The sequence below is a fragment of the Salvelinus fontinalis genome, chromosome 6 (genome assembly GCF_029448725.1).
Source record: "Salvelinus fontinalis isolate EN_2023a chromosome 6, ASM2944872v1, whole genome shotgun sequence".
Taxonomy (NCBI): domain Eukaryota; kingdom Metazoa; phylum Chordata; class Actinopteri; order Salmoniformes; family Salmonidae; genus Salvelinus; species Salvelinus fontinalis.
This window is the reverse complement of record NC_074670.1, coordinates 51,258,471-51,274,400: the sequence shown is the minus strand read 5'-3', so window position 1 is coordinate 51,274,400 and position 15,930 is coordinate 51,258,471. Positions and strand designations below refer to the sequence as shown.

General features: G+C 42.4%; 1 protein-coding gene across 1 annotated transcript in view; it reads right to left on the bottom strand.

Moving 5' to 3' along the window:
• Positions 1-15,930, bottom strand: part of mrpl11 (mitochondrial ribosomal protein L11) — a 57,260-nt gene that overhangs the window by 41,035 nt on the left and 295 nt on the right. The gene's annotated exons all lie outside the window — the stretch shown is intronic.

The following is a 15,930-nucleotide window of genomic DNA, read 5'->3' as shown; positions in this document are numbered from 1 at the left end:
AAGATTGGCAAATTCGCCACTGGCGCCCTGTGCTCTTCACAGATGAAAGCAGGTTCACACTGAGCACATGTGACAGACGTGACAGAGTCTGGAGACGCGGTGGAGAACTTTCTGCTGCCTGCAACATCCTCCAGCATGACCGGTTTGGCAGTGGGTCAGTCATGGTGTGGGGTGGCATTTCTTTGGGGGGGGGGGGGGGGTCGCACAGCCCTCCATGTGCTCGCCAGAGGTAGCCTGACTGCCATTAGGTACCGAGATGAGATCCTCAGACCCCTTGTGAGACCATATGCTGGTGCGGTTGGCCCTGGGTTCCTCCTAATGCAAGACAATGCTAGACCTCATGTGGCTGGAGTGTGTCAGCAGTTCCTGCAAGAGGAAGGCATTGATGCTATGGACTGGCCCGCCCGTTCCCCAGACCTGAATCCAATTGAGCACATCTGGGACATCATGTCTCGCTCCATCCACCAACGCCACGTTGCACCACAGACTGTCCAGAAGTTGGCGGATGCTTTAGTCCAGGTCTGGGAGGAGATCCCTCAGGAGACCATCTGCCACCTCATCAGGAGCATGCCCAGGCGTTGTAGGGAGGTCATACAGGCACGTGGAGGCCACACACACACACTAATGAGCCTCATTTTGACTTGTTTTAAGGACATTACATCAAAGTTGAATCAGCCTGTAGTGTGGTTTTCCACTTTAATTTTGAGTGTGACTCCAAATCCAGACCTCCATGGGTTGATAAATTTGATTTCCATTGATAATTTTTGTGTGATTTTGTTGTCAGCACATTCAACTATGTAAATAAAAAAGTATTTAATAAGAATATTTCATTCATTCAGATCAAGGATGTGTTATTTTAGTGTTCCCTTTATTTTTTTGAGCAGTGTATTAAGTGGTATTGTTTAAAGTGGCTAGTGATACATTTTTACATGTATGGCAGCAGCCACTCAATGTTAGTGGTGGCTGTTTAACAGTCTGATGGCCTTGAGATAGAAGCTGTTTTTCAGTCTCTCGGTCCCTGCTTTGATGCACCTGTACTGACCTCGCCTTCTGGATGATAGCGGGGTGAACAGGAAGTGGCTCGGGTGGTTGTTGTCCTTGATGATCTTTATGGCCTTCCTGTGACATCGGGTGGTGTAGGTGTCCTGGAGGGCAGGTAGTTTGCCCCCGATAATGCGTTGTGCAGACCTCACTACCCTCTGGAGAGCCTTACGGTTGTGGGCGGAGCAGTTGCCGTACCAGGCGGTGATACAGCCCGACAGGATGCTCTCGATTGTGCACCTGTAAAATTTTGTGAGTGCTTTTGGTGACAAGCCGAATTTCTTCAGCCTCCTGAAGTTGAAGAGGCACTGCTGCGTCTTCTTCACCACGCTGTCTGTGTGGGTGGACCAATTCAGTTTGTCCATGATGTGTACGGCGAGGAACTTAAAAAATGTACTACCCTCTCCACTACTGTCCCGTCGATGTGGATAGGGGGGTGCTCCCTCTGCTGTTTCCTGAAGTCCACGATCATCTCCTTTGTTTTGTTGACGTTGAGTGTGAGGTTATTTTCCTGACACTACACTCCGAGGGCCCTCACCTCCTCCCTGTAGGCCGTCTCGTCGTTGTTGGTAATCAAGCCTACCACTGTAGTGTCGTCTGCAAACTTGATGATTGAGTTGGAGGCGTGCATGGCTACGCAGTCGTGGGTGAACAGGGAGTACAGGAGAGGGCTCAGAACGCAACCTTGTGGGGCCCCAGTGTTGAGGATCAGCGGGGTGGAGATGTTGTTACCTACCCTCACCACCTGGGGGCGGCCCGTCAGGAAGTCCAATACCCAGTTGCACAGGGCGGGGTCGAGACCCAGGGTCTCGAGCTTGATGACGAGTTTGGAGGGTACTATGGTGTTAAATGCTGAGCTGTAGTCGATGAACAGCATTCTCACATAGGTATTCCTCTTGTCCAAAATTGGAGTGGGTCTAGGGTGTCATGTAGGGTGGAGGTGATATGGTCCTTGACTAGTCTCTCAAAGCACTTCAAGAAGAAGCCACTGCTCCAAAACCGCCATAAAAAAAGCCAGACTACGGTTTGCAACTGCACATGGGGACATAGATGGTACTTTTTGGAGAAATGTCCTCTGGTCTGATGAAACAAAAATAGAACTGTTTGGCCATCGTAATGTTTAGAGGAAAGAGGGGGAGGCTTGCAAGCCAAAGAACACCATCCCAACCGTGAACCACGGGGGTGGCAGCATCATGTTGTGGGGGTGCTTTGCTGCAGGAGGGACTGGTGCACTTCACAAAATAGATGGCATCATGAGGGAGGAAAATGTTGTGGATATATTGAAGCAACATCTCAAATTGTGGGCAGAACTGAAAAAGCATGTGCCAGCAAGGAGGCCTACAAATCTGACTCAGTTACACCAGCTCTCAGGAGGAATGGGGCAAAATTCACCCAACTTATTGTGGGAAGCTTGTGTAAGGCTACCCAAAACGTTTGACACAAGTTAAACAAGTTAAAGGCAATGCTACCAAATACTAATTGAGTGTATGTAAACTTCTGACCCACTGGGAATGTGATGAAAGAAATAAAATATATATTTTTTAATTCTCTCTACTACTATTCTGACATTTCACATTCTTAAAACAAAGTGGTGATCCTAACTGACCTAAGACAGGGATTTTTTACTAGGATTAAATGTCAGGAATTGTGAAAAACTGAGTTTAAATGTATTTGGCTAAGATGTATGTAAACTTCCGACTTTTCTCCAAAACGTATGCCCCCAAATCATAGCGCACGTCAGACATTTTAATGATTTGAACCTTTGGTGGGGAGAAAATGTTAGTCACCGGACCTCTTTGAATTGTAATTGTGCACCCCTGTCCTAGGAGATAAATGTCGGGTTGTTATTTTACCTGAAATGCATGTTCCTTTTTTTTTTGCTGGATTTTTACACATTTTGAGTCACAAAATCATTTGTTCTCTACTCCGACAACTAATCCACCGATAAAAAGGGAAAACCTTGTTAGTTTTTAGTTAGTTCATTGATTAATTTATCCTCGTTAATCTCTCTTTTTCTTCTGTGGATTTTATATGGCAGTTGGCTACCAACCTTAATATGCATTACCGCCACCAACTGAACTGGAGGAGCAATTAACCTAAAACACCGGAAACGGCAAGGTCCCTTGAGCGGGCAAGAGCGAGATCTATGTTTGGAGAAGTGCAATATTATCATAAGGAGATGTATACATGGAATACAGAGGAGGAATAGAGAGACGGAGAAGGTCGAAGAGAGTGACGGAGGGTGAGCGTAAAATCGGTTGAAGACGGCGGAAAAAAAAGGGAGATGGTTTGTTGAAGAAGAACGGTAGAAAGTGTAAGCAGTGAGCCGCATGCCGGATCGAGGTCTGGAGGTGAAATGGAAATGAATGAGGGTGAACTAACAGCGGTGGTAGGTGTGGTGAAGTTCTCGTAGTCTGTGACGGTAGGATTGACATTTTTCGAGAAAACGGACCCCTGCCTTTGCTGATCCATAATGGTGTTTCAGGGTGGGTGAAAACAGAGTGGAGGTAACCGAAAGTGGTCTTGTGATAATTGTGTTTCTGCCGGTCAAAGGGAGCAGGCGTTCCACACCGAACGAATGGGGACTAGAGCTGTAACAGGTTTTGCTCTCAAAAGGGTACCATTGAAAAGGTGTGACAACTGGGGTAGCAGTAAATGTGAAAGTAGACCAACAGACACTAAAGATTCCCAGTGTTTGTGATGCTTGTCTTTTGGTGAGACACAGAAAGGGTGGCGTGAGTTGTGAAACAGAAGAGTCATTGTCTGTTCTTTTGAGTTTTGATGTTGAGTCTTTGCCCAACAAAGTGATGTTAGGATATTTCAGTTATCCCGTACAAGCTTTTGTCCCAAATCCATTACATTGTTACAGGTGTGAAGCTTATGGCATGTGGCTGCAGAGTGTAGGAGGGAGGTTCCTAGGTGTGAGAAGTGTGCAGAAGGGCATGAGACAAAGGAATGTGTAGTATTGGGGGAAAGAAAGTGTGTGTGGCGGTGCGAGAGGTTTAACAGGGTCAGTAGTGCAGAGGGTGTCGTATACTGAGGCAATGAGGAAAGTATAGGAAGTTGGGTCAAGGGGAGGGATCCTGAGAGGATTCGTGTGAGTAATAGATCTGTGCCAGTACAGAGAGATATGGCAATAAGTGAGTGATATATGCTTGCGTGAGATTGGCTTTTAGCGTTCACAGCAACGGTTCTCAACTGTACTGCAGGGATGGAACGTAAGTCGCAGAAAATAGTGGTTGTGGTGGCAGCTGCATAGAAGTATTTGGGTGTACAAGATTTGACACCAGAAGAGTTACAGGGTGTGTTGAGTGGTGGTGTCCCGTCCTTCCAGGCCGTTGGCCTGAGGTAGGACTAAATAGATTTAAATAGTGGAGTAGTGTGGAATAGGGTGGTGGGCATTTGTTTATTTTTTCCCCTCCCTTTTTCCATGCAAAGTGTAAAATATTTATACCTCTGTCTAGTTGAAGGTAATGCAACATTTATTGGACACCAACTGACATTAATCCTCATTGATGAAGAACTGGATTGAGTTTGGACCTCGTTCATCTTTCAATCGCGTCAAGCGATTGGAGCGTGGCTAAGCAGACGCCCGTTGACACACAAGCAGTTTGGATGAAATGACAGAACAACAAGTGTACATTTATTTTGCAACGCTCAGCATGTTAGGTAGTTAGCGTCTATGAATGGGATAGCTAGCTACTCACCAATGCATTTGTGGACCACTGTCAACTGAAACACTGTGGTCCTGCAAATCCATGGACTGCACAAGACACCAACCATAGTGTTACGTTCCCCAGTAAGAAAAACAAATAATGTCACTCAAACAAAAGGGGGGTACTAATCAAGAGTCGCTGACAACAACCAAAATGAAATAGGTAGGGTTTTAGGAGAGGATCTGAAAAGACACTCATGGGGGTGTGCACTGAAAGTTTACAAGCAACAACAACAACAAATGGAACCTACAAGACACCCACCATGAGTGCCCACTACATTTTCCCAAGAACAGGCAAACAAAATTAAAACCCACACCAAACTTAAAGACAGGAAGCAAACCAAAATGTGTAGCAAAAACAAAAAAAGTGAAGATCATACAAAGGAATGTTTTTCTAGAAAATCAAATAGGGAGCGCCAACTAAAGGTGTTGATCTTCCACATCTCTCAAGACCACTGGAGCACTGGGCCAGCCACTCTGAGTAGCACCTGGGTCAGCACAGGTGAAACACCTTCCCGCTAACGAGATGGCAACCAGCACACACTGACCAAAGAGGTGGCATGAATCGGTGCGCAGTATGTGCTCAAGTTCAACCTCAAAACATAAATGGAAAAACCAAAGCCTGTAACACCTTCCTTATATTCTATATTTTTGTTGGACAAGTTCTCACCACCAACAGAAAACAACTTCCATTGCACAACATAACCAACTTAAATGTGTCGCTACTTAAACACGTTGCCTTCTCCAATATAAACATGGCATCTACTGGCTTTCAACAATTAAATACAAGACAAAACAGGCCCCCACCCCCCCTTTTCTTGCTGCCTAAAACTCACGTACTCTTCAATAACTCTTGTCCCACTGGAACAAGCCCAAACAAAACTAATCTCTAAAACGTAGTCAAAATAGATTGTGAGTCAGGGCTACACACAGGCTAAACAAAACGTATTGACTGTCCACCCTTTGAAAGACAAATCAGCAACCAAGTTGTCCTTAACACAGACATGCCTAATTTCAAAGGCAAAACGGCAGTAATATCCGTAGTAACTTAGGATTTTCCTCAGTAGAATAGCTTCAGGGAAATGAGTGATACCGCACATGATAGTCCAAAGCAACTGGTTACCACTCCTTGCTTTGGGCAAAGGACCAACACAAGGCAACAGAAACCTGCTGAAAGGTTCGTCAAAAGCAGGAATAGGCTGCAAAGGTGCAACCAGTACAGCTTGGTTCGCAAACAGGATTTACAGTAAGCCACAACATCCTATTTCAGACCAGATGAAGTTATGCAAGATCCGGTCATACATCTTGTTGACCCCAAGATGGCCTGCCATACTACCATCACCATCATGACCCAACCTCAGTATCTCTTGTCGAAGTGTAACTATAACAACAATGAGATACACTGGGCCAATCGTCTTGCCCAGAAATGGCGAGAGAACATAATTTCCTCATTAGAACACCATCTCTGTCAAAGTAACCCACATGAACTTCATCAAACTCCTCCTCTGGACGTATCTCAGCAAAGAGGGGAGAGGGAAACATCTTTGTTCTGCAATCAGCTGCTTCCTGGACATCTAAGTATCAACTGTAAGGACCCTCTTCCTTCAGCGGTCCTACAAACTCGCTCACATTTGGGTTTTTCAAAGGAGAGGTCAACTCAGGAGGTTTAGCAAAATCAGGATCACCTATAAACGCCACGGAATGATCGACCGTGGTGGAATCGCTGACATCCTCAACACTATACTTGCTCTCGGTGACTTTCTTAGCATATTTTTTTAGTGATGTACCGATATGACATTTTTGGCCGATACCGATATTTTCCTTGCCAAAAAACCCCTGATACCGATAAACAATTAAACATTTTAGCGGCCTTTTAAGCATTCTAGTACAGTTACTAGGCATCAATACAGTCCCTGGTTCGAATCCAGGCAAAATCACATCCGGGAGTCCCATAGGGCGGCGCACAATTGGCCCAGCGTTTTTGGCATATTCAGGTTGTTCGACTGCAACTGCTGGTGTAGCTAGCTTTCCATTATCCTGGCTTTAATGGATTTCGCCTTTGAGTTGTCTCGCTGAAATGTTTTTTTACTCTTTCAAATGACTGCTCGATCCACACAGCAGACATTGTGGGATAAGTTTGGAATGCTGTGTTGCATGTGTAGTGCAACATTTTACGTGGCGTCATTACGTCATGTACCTACGTTCTATAGTTATGCACGTCAGCTTTCACTCGGTTTTGCACATCGGCTTTAAACTGGACATCAGCCGATAGCGATGTTGGCATATTTAGCTAATATCATCCGATTTCGATATGTTCACCAATATAGCGCGCATCCCTAATATTTTTCTAATAACCCATCAGGTACCTCTAATCTGGGTTCCTTACAAAACGACAGGATTTGGCACGACCTTCCCTCCAGCCAAATCTTTTCCCAAAATGAATGAGACCCCCTTCACCGGTGTTCTAGGCGTCACTCCAACGACAACAGAACTGGAAATAAAAATCAGTCTTCAACATTATACAAAGAAACTTCCATGCAACCCATCTCCACACCTTGTACTTACACACTGTAACCAGTTGCTGCAGTGTCAGACTAAGGCAAAACACCCTCCAAAATGAAAGACTGGGCTGCCCCAGTGTCTCTCAGTATCTTCACTGGCTGCTTAACTGCATCAGCACTCTACAAACACACAAAACCATCTGAAACAAAGGGTTCATACACATCTTTATTTAACTCGGAAAATCAGTTAAGAACAAATACTTATTTACAATGACGGCATACAAAAAGGCCTCCTGCGGGGACGGGGGCCTGGGATTAAAAGAAATAAATACAATATAAATATAGGACAAAACACACATCACAACAAGAGAGACAACACAACACTAAATAACATTGATCCAAAATATTGTTTAGGAGACATCCCAACCAGAGACTTAATAATGGGCTGGAGTGCTCCCCCAAAAATAAACAGCCTTTTCCCCTTCTAATTTTTCTGTTTCAACTTAGGACACAGAGACTGTGCTCTTTCTCACGGCAGTAATGACAAAGAAGTTTTCTGCCGATCTTTATCTTTGGGCACTGTAGAAATGGACTGAATCTCTGGATTGCTTTTTGTGTAGGGATAACTACTGGGTTCTATGTTTGTGGTAGTTTTATGGGTCAACACAAACTCATCTGCAAGAACTGCAGCTTTCTCAAGAGATCATTGTGCTCAGAAATGTAGGTCGCAACCCTTTAACGAAGGCAATTCTTGAACTGCTTGAGAAGTACGAGTGCCTTTATATCCTCAAGGTCCTTGATCTCTTGAGAACCACATCGCCGATCAAAAGTACATTCTTGTTCCCTTGCGAACTCAACATGGCTTTTCCCACAAGAACACTGGAGGAGCAGTGACCAAATATCTTGTGGCCATTTTAGGGATGTGTCAAGCCAGCTGTTCCGACCAAGATCAAACTCGATTGAGGGTGCAAGATGGCCTAACTGGATTCGGAGCGCTTCCAGATCCATCCCTCTTATTCGAATGGCATGCACACATTCTTCTTGTTCTAGTCTGGCTGCACGCTCACCTTGTCCTCCCCTGTAATCCAAATCTAATTTCTGTTCCTCCAATCTCTCCTCACGTTCTCTTTCCTTTTGCTCAAGCTCTAATTCCAGTTCTTCCCATCTTGCCTTTAGTTCTACCTCTCGCAGTTGCATGTCTACGGGGGTGTGCTCTACCACCTGTAGGACCCTTTTCATCATCCTCCCTCTCTGGAAGGATTTCCTCCTCCACCAAAGCAGTACCGATCAACTCGGACTACTGCTTTAAGGTCGCCAGATGCCACCTTAATGTCATAATGCTTTGAAATTATGAGCAGATTCACCTTTGTACATGTCTAGCATCTCCCATGTTGGGTTTTCCACAAATGCTTCTAAATTAAGTCCATGGTTATTATTTTAGAAACCTGTGTGTTTCTGCAACTTTCCAAATTATTCCACCAATCTTATAACCCCTCAAGTTGGATGTCAGTGACAGGAATTCTAACACAAAAGTGTCGTAGAATACTCAAATATCTGGAGCTTCAGAATAGGTGATTAGCGCGACTACCATACTCATAGGAATCAAGATCCCAGACGAGCACTCATTCTGTTATGTTCCACAGCAAGAAAACAGATGTCGCTCAAATAGAAGGAGGAACTAACAAAGAGTCCCTGACAACCACCAAAACAAAACAGGTGGTGTTAAAGGAGTGATTCTGAAAGACACACATGGGGGTGTCCACTGAAAGTTGACTAGCAACAACAACACCGAGGTAAAGACAATTTCAAGTTGGATATTCACGCTTTCAAACCTCAAGAGCTTTCAAACCACTTGAGCCACAGACTCCAAATAAGTGTTATTATGTTGGAAAGATTGCGCACAACTTTGCACAGGTATTATTTTCACGATTTGGACATTAACTCGCTTTCCAAAGCTAATAAACATGTGGAAATGTGAGCAGCATTTTGTATTCCTAGTTGAATTAGTTAGGGAGCATAAACAAAGTACAAACTTTTTTTACATTCGAATTTCAATAGCTCATTGGTCACGTGACCTACTTGACTCAAACAAGGTCCAAAATGTCCACTGACTTCTATATTGCACACCCTTTAGTTAGTCCATTTTCATCTCACACGTTTTTACATACATTTTTCCAAATGTAAAATTTCAATAGCTCCTTGGTCATGTGACCTAGTGACTTCCATCAAGGTTCAGAATGTCCACTGACGACCCTTCTATATTGCACACCTTTTAGTTTGTCCATTTTCATCTCACATGATTTTACATTATTTTTTTTTTCTTCTTTTCCAATAGCTCCTTGGTCATGTGACCTACTGACCTCAAACAAGGTTCAGAATGTCCACTGACTATACCTTTATATTGCTCACTCTGATGTTTGTCTACTTTCATATCATGCTATTAGACTTAAATCTGTACACTTTGCAGGCCTTCATTTCACATGGGTGTTCAAAATTTTTGGGGAAGTTAACAAATGTTCCAGCCTCGCAATAATATCTTTTACATGGACACTGAAAAGATCCGCAAATGTCTGTATGTGGAATGGATCAAGGACAGGAGAGGTGTTCAAACAGATGCTTAAAGGAAGGTAGGTAGGCCTCATAAAAACAATGTTTCATATGCTCTTTTTAATCACAGTAATAGGCAGTGATTTGTCAGTCACAGTGAGCTTGACAACGTGAAAGAATCCTTTTCATAGCATCACTTTCATATACTGTACATTAAGACAAATTCTTCTACGTTGAGTATTAGAACGCAGTTTACATAACCTGATAATGACTTGATATTTGAGTGCATTCACAACAAGCCACCTGCAGACAACTTACAAAATACAATAGTGCATTTGAGGGTTCGTTTTTCTGATGAAAATAATTATTTGATGCATGGCCTACTATTTCTAACTGGAAAAATAAATTCCTACATCTTTTGTGAGTAAAATCCTTTTTCCAAAATTGATTTAGGTACATTTTTGTGAAGAGGTATGAGGGTTGTGAAATGGGTCATTTAATAGTAAAATCATTTAAGGGATCAATACATTTCTATATTGCTTCCCCAGTATCTGCATGAACCATCAGGCCCAGTGTTTTTGGTTGACCCTGCTGGACACAAAGAGAAGGAGGAATCGGAACACGCTGCATTCAAATTCAGGTCTTAGTTATTCCATTGTACTGGATCTAATACATATTAGCATTTTACATACATTCATAAGTGTAATATTTTTTATGACATTCTGTGAAAAACTCTTGGCTGCTGGCTCTGTCACTTTCAGACATGTGAAGAGCAGACTGAAAGGGGAAGGGTAGCTCTTGACTTGAACCACAGGGGTTCTCTGTAAAGAGAGAGTAATCCAAAAGGCACAGACACACCCCATGACTTTCAATTGGAACCGTTGACCTGTATGTATTCTCTCCTGATTGGCTCTGTGGTGCACAGTCTGGTAGTCTGACTAAAGTACCAGAGGTATGAGGAGAGACATCCTCCTTTGTATTTATGGGAACAAATATTTCCTAACACTTTGGATCCTATTCTTGGACAGTTAGAAGACACAATGCATCAACAACAAAAAAATACTTACTGTCCATGAGTAACCTCAACCTTGTGGGTCTGTGGGTGTTTTGGCCAATAAAATGCCAACTCAATTCTACCACTGACTAGTCTCTCATGCCCCTATGAACGGGGACACAGGCCAATAGTTTTTAATCTAAACCAGCCCTTTTTTACTGGAGTACACTAACCTCTAATTGGGTCTCTTGACACATAGTAGCAGTTTACCAGATAAGAAGTCAAGAAGATCAAAAAGTAGATTGTTGTAAGGGTGTATTACGTCCTGTGCTGGCAACATTGTCTTGTTACAGACCCCCCTCAGCCCCCAGCTGCGCCCTGGACACCATATGTGAATTAATTGCCCCCCATTTATCTTCAGAGTTTGTACTGTTAGGTGACCTAAACTGGGATATGCTTAACATCCCGGGCCATCCTACAATCTAAGCTAGATGCCCTCAATCTCACCCAAATTACCATGGAACCTACCAGGTACAACCCCAAATCTGTAAACTCGGGCACCCTCATAGATATCATCCTGACCAACCTGTTCTCTAAATACACCTCTGCTGTATCCAAACCAGGATCTCAGCGATCACTGCCTCAATTCCTGCGTCCGTAATGGGTCCGCGGTCAAACGACCATCCCTCATCATTGTCAAACGCTCCCTAAAACACTTCAGCGAGCAGGCCTTTCTAATCGACCTGGCCCGGGTATCCTGGAAGGATATTGACCTCATTCCGTCAGTAGAGGATGCCTGGTTATTCTTTAAAAGTGCTTTCCTCACCATCTTAAATAAGCATGTCCCGTTCAAAAAAACAAAAAAAAACAGGAACAGATATAGCCCTTGGTTCACTCCAGACCTGACGGCCCTTGACCAGCACAAAAACATCCTGTGGCGTACTGCATTAGCATCGAATATCCCCCGTGATAGGCAACTTTTCAGGGAAGTTAGGAACTTATTGGCAGACTCAACAGCCTTGGTTTCTCAAATGACTGCCTCGCCTGGTTCACCAACTACTTCTCAGATAGAGTTCAGTGTGTCAAATCGGAGGGCCTGTTGTCCGGACCTCTGGCAGTCCATGGGGGTGCCACAGGGTTCAATTCTTGGGTTGACTCTTTTCTCCATATACATCAATGATGTCGCTCTTGCGGCTGGTGATTCTCTGATCCACTTCTACGCAGACGATACCATTCTGTATACTTCTGGCCCTTCTTTGGACACTGTGTTAACTAACCTCCAGATGAGCTTCAATGCCATACAACTCTCCTTCCATGGCCTCCAACTGCTCTTAAATGCAAGTCAAACTAAATGCATGCTCTTCAACAGATCGTTGCCCGCCCGCCTAGCATCACTACTCTGGAAGGTTCTGACTTAGAATATGTGGACAACTACAAATACTTAGGTGTCTGGCTAGACTGTAAACTCTCCTTCCAGACTCATTAAGCATCCAAAATTAAACTAGAATTGGCTTCCTATTTCGCAACAAAGCATCCTTCACTCATGCTGCCAAACATACCCTCGTAAAACTGACTATCCTACAGATCCTTGACTTCGACGATGTCATTTACAAAATAGCCTCCAACACTCTACTCAGCAAGTTGGATGCAGTCTATCACAGTGCCATCCGTTTTGTCACCAAAGCCCCATATACTACCTATAACTGCAACCTGTATGCTCTCGTTGGTTGGCCCTCACTTCATATTCGTCGCCAAACCCACTGGCTCCAGGTCATCAATGAGTCCTTGCTAGGTAAAGCCCCGCCTTATCTCCACTCACTGGTCACCATAGCAGCACCCACCCGTAGCAAGCGCTCCAGCAGGTATATTTCACTGGTCACCCCCAAAGCCTATTACTACTTTGGCAGCCTTTCCTTCCAGTTCTCTGCTGCCAATGACTGGAACGAATTGCAAAAATCACTGAAGCTGGAGACTCATATCTCCCTCACTATCTTTAAGCATTAGCTATCAGAGCAGCTGACAGATCATTGCACCTGTATATAGCTCATCTGTAAAATAGCCCATCCAACTACCTCATCCCCATATTGTTATTTATATATATTTTTAGCTCCTTTGCACCCCATTATCTCCACTTGCACATTCATCTTCTGCACATCTATCACTCCAGTGTTTATTTGCGAAATTGTAATTATTTTGCCACTACGGCCTATTTATTGCCTTACCTCCCTAATCTTACTTCATTTGCACACACTGTATATAGACTTTTCTATTGTGTTATTGACTGTACTACGTTTGTTAATTCCATGTGTAACTCTGTGTTGTTGTTTGTGTCACACTGCTTTGCTTTATCTTGGCCAGGTCACAGTTGTAAATGAGAACTTGTTCTCAACTGGCTTACCTGGATGAATAAAGGTGAAATAAAAAATACATTAAAAAAAATACTCTGTGGGAATGTCCGTCCTACATTTAGTCTTGGTACATGGAATATTCCTCAACTGCATATATCATACATGTCTATTGCAAATAGAAGTATTATGTTCAACAACTGACATTAAGATATTTTTACAATTCATTCTCTATTGTCATAGATTTGGTGGGCACTGTCATCTGTGTGATAGGACTTTCTTTAAGCACGTACTGATGAAACTGTCACTTAAATTTTTTTTCTTAAAGTCTACAAACGCTCTACATTTATTCACTCTGATAGGGTTGGATCCTATATACTACTTTTATTATTATCCTGTAAATGGTTCAGTGCCTATAATTTAGGCTGTGTGTGTGTGTGTGTAGAACGGGGCATAAAGGAAATGACCTCTACTACTAAATTACTACTAGATTATAGTGATAAGGAAAACAGCATACAAATTTGGCTTGTGTATTCATTTGCCTATAACTCAATCAGAATTCCATTTTGTTTACATAAAAAAGAGAAACTTCAAAATGTGAAGATCCTGCCTTGGAAAAGACAACTGGGTGTACATAAAGTGGACAGGAGGGGAAATAACTCACACCATGCAGCAGGACACCTTCAGCTGCGGGGTCTTTGTAATGCAGGTTTGATAGTTATATTTTCAATAATGAATGGTTAGTTATGTGACAATTAGGTCAAAAACTATATTTTAATTTTTGGTGTAGATGGCCAAGGAAGTTGCACAGAACTTCCCCAACATCCCTTCCCAAAATGATTTGGAACCTTCAAAAACACATGGAGCAACTGCGAAAAGAAATGACTGAAGATATACAAAAAATGTCTGGTATGTAATGACATTTAATTCAAATGTAAATTCTTTATTTTTATGTAGTTGTGTCAGACAGCCATATGTTCAGTTCATGCCTATGATTTCAGAGTTCAACAAAGCCAACAACTGCTTCATGTGTGCCACTGATAAAGAACCAGGATGTGGCCCAAAGACTGACTGGGTTAGTAACTTTATTTAACATGTTTATAATCTTTTGACGGCATGTAAGACAATTTATGATATAACACAATGGATGGCTAATTCGTCATTCTACATTGATATTTATAACGTGTTACGCTTTGTTTTGTTTTAGATTGAATGTTTTGCATGCCAACGGTGGTTCCATGTGCTGTAACTAGGAATGAAGACAAAAGAGTTCAACAGAGTAAATAACAAACTGGAAGGGCAGTCTTTGTTGTTGAAAATGTATGCTATACCCCATCCACACTGAAGAGGCTCTGAAATGTACATCAACCAGGGATAAAGAGAATGTTAACACTGTGAAATGTTTCATACTTTTTGAAGTTAAGTGTCTGGTGACAAGTTGGAAAAGATTAAAGGTCTACAATTTCTGTTTAATTTGTCAATATTAAATTTTTATTCATTGATTTACTGGCCACCATTACTGTTGTTACATGTTCAGTATATGTATTGACCAGCAAACCCACTGCAGCCTACCTCACTAGCTCACTCCCCATCCCTGCTTTGGACAATTAATAGCATGACTCTCGTACTTTGCCCTTTATGGTTGATATTAACGATGAAAGGAGATATTCTGTCTCTCCTATTGTGTACCGTAGTTAAATACTGTGGAAAAATAAAAAACAGGGAAAATAAGTACTTAGAACTACCAATTATTATAAATAAATATTAAAGAAAAGGGTAAACACTGGACTGAACCCCCTAATTGTCAAACTAATATTAATGTACAACAATATAGAAGAGACATAACTAGAGGTTATGCAATATGGGTATATATCCACTGAACGCTTCTTAGGTGTGTAATTGAGATGACCAAGGAGCTATTGAAATTTTACATTTGGAAAAGTTAATGTAAAAATGTGTGAGATGCCTAACTAAAGGATGTGCAATGTGTTGACCCACTGAATTGACATTCTGAACCTTGTTTGAAGTCTTTAGGTCACATGACCAATGAGCTATTGACATTTTAAAAAATGTATGTAAAAACGTATGAAAATTGACAAACTAAAGGGTGTGCAATATAGAAGAGTAGTCAGTGGACATTCTGAACCTTGTTTGATTCCAGTAGGTCATATGACCAACGAGCTATTGAAATTCAAACATGTAAATACATTTAAAATAGTGCGAGATGCAAATCGACGACAAATAAATGTGTGCAATTTGTGTCTATGCCATCGGGTTAGCTAGAACCAGCTGTGAAAGTTTCAGGAGTATAAGTAACTATTGAAATTTGAAAAATGTGATTTGTCAGTGTTGACGGTCCCTAGCTGCTGTTGGTGGACGTAAGGAAAACTACAGGCGAATATTCAACCTGAAACTGTTACCGAGGTAAAAACTACTGGAACCTAATAAGATACCCGCCACGAGCGCCCACTAAATGTGCCTACTAACAGACAATCAAAATTAAAGCCCACACCAAACTTAAAGACAGGAAGCAAACCAAAAAGTGGAGCAAAACGAAAAACAGGGAAGACAGATTCATGTTTTTCTAGAAATCAAATAGGGAGAAAGACCTTCCCACTAACGAGATGGGAACGAGGTGACACGGATCAGTGGCCCTATGTGCTAAAGTCCAACATCAAAACATAAATGGAAAAACCAAAGCCTGCAACAATAGGAAGATGCATAACGTGGGAAATACTGATTTGAGCATTATTGCAGACACTCATACAACATTTAGTTAATAACGTT